Source organism: Phoenix dactylifera, chromosome 12, assembly GCF_009389715.1.
Source record: "Phoenix dactylifera cultivar Barhee BC4 chromosome 12, palm_55x_up_171113_PBpolish2nd_filt_p, whole genome shotgun sequence".
Classification (NCBI taxonomy): Eukaryota; Viridiplantae; Streptophyta; class Magnoliopsida; order Arecales; family Arecaceae; genus Phoenix; species Phoenix dactylifera.
The window spans coordinates 1,122,654-1,124,385 of NC_052403.1; positions in this window are offsets into that span (position 1 = coordinate 1,122,654).

Here is a 1,732-nt window from a genome sequence, read left to right on the forward strand (position 1 = left end):
AGGAACCGAACTTGCTTTTCTAACAGGCGGACCGCTCCAAGGCTTTCGGTTTATTTGATCTTTTTTCTGAACCGAACCGTAACTCAGGTAGAGTTAGATCGGGCCTAGTTCCTTAAGAAGTCTATTCCAAGAAAGCTCTATTTTGAAAGTTTCTGAAAAAATTATTTTAAATTTTATCGAAAAACTATTTTTTTAACCAAAATATTCATAAATAAATATAATAATTATATATTTTATTTTTTTATAAACCTAAAAATTTGCTGAAGCCCAAAAAATTCTAGTCGTGAATCGAACTCTCTTCCGTACAAAAAAAATATTATAATATTTATATCTTTATTATTATATTATACTATAAATATAATATTATATCATAACACATTGATATGTTATATTAATAATTTAACATTATATTAAATTGTTATAGTATATAATATTATATTACTATATTATAATAATATTATATTACATTACAGTAATAGTATACTATATCATATATTTATGTATTAATATATGTTATATTTTATTATACTCTTTTGTATAATACTATGCAATGTCCTTTATGGTAATTTTGTAATACAAAAGTATTTTCTCAGTTTGTTTACCAAACAGATACAACACTTTAGAAATGTAATTACCAAATAGCAAATAGTTTTTTATAAAAGCTCTACTTCAAAAAGCTCTACTTCCAATAGCTTTACTTCTAAAAACTCTACTATCAACGGCTTTTCCAAACAGTGCCTTAGTAGCTGAAATTTAGACTCTCACCAAAAATACTTTCCGATAAGATTTAAAAAATAATTATCAAAACTTATTCTAACTTTAATGAATTAGTCTAGTAAAATTTTGTTTTAGAACAGGCTTATCCTGGATTCTCAACCATGTATAGGAAAAATATCCTCTTCAAAAAGTCTCAAATAGGCCCGTCAAGTAATCTTTCCATTCCAATATGACCTCTCCATCCAATTAATCTATGATGTTATTAATGGATTTTTGCAAAGGACCTTTGGGGCCCTTGATGAAGTATGTAATTGTGAGATTGATGGCCAAGTGCTCCACCATGTAGTGAGGACTTTGTGATTATCTGGCCCATCAAAGAATAGGATGATGATGTTATGGGATGCATGGAAATATATACCACCATCAAGCGATCAGTTGGCAAAAATAATAATGGGGTAAAAAGGTCAGCGACGATGTTCATGCTGCTAACATACATGCTGGCCTTAACCCTGTTTCCTTTTTTTTTAATTATTATTATTATTATTATTATTTGGTGGTGAAAACGGCAATTCATATAGCCCTTACGTGAGTACATGATATCAGATCAAAAGAAAGTAAAGAGTACAAGAGAGGAAAAATGTTCCCCAAGGAAAGTCCAGATGATCTTCCCAAAGTGCTGGGCAATAAAGAAGGTGACCCAGTTTGCAGCACTGTTCGCCTTCCAGAATACATGCAGTGCTTGAAAAGAGCTCAGCTCTTGAATCAGTCTACGGATGTCGCGGATAAAAGAATGACCATCACCATATATGTCCACTTTCAGCACTCAATCAATCACCACTGAAGAGTCTCCTTCGAGACATATACACTCAACACCCAGTACCTGCATCGTAGAGGAGATATCCTCCCAAGTCGCCCGTAGCTCAGTTTTAACTACAATATGATCAAGCGTACGACGACCATATCCCTATAATGTCACCAAATCCCTATGTGGGGGCAAACCAACAAGGTTGTGGAG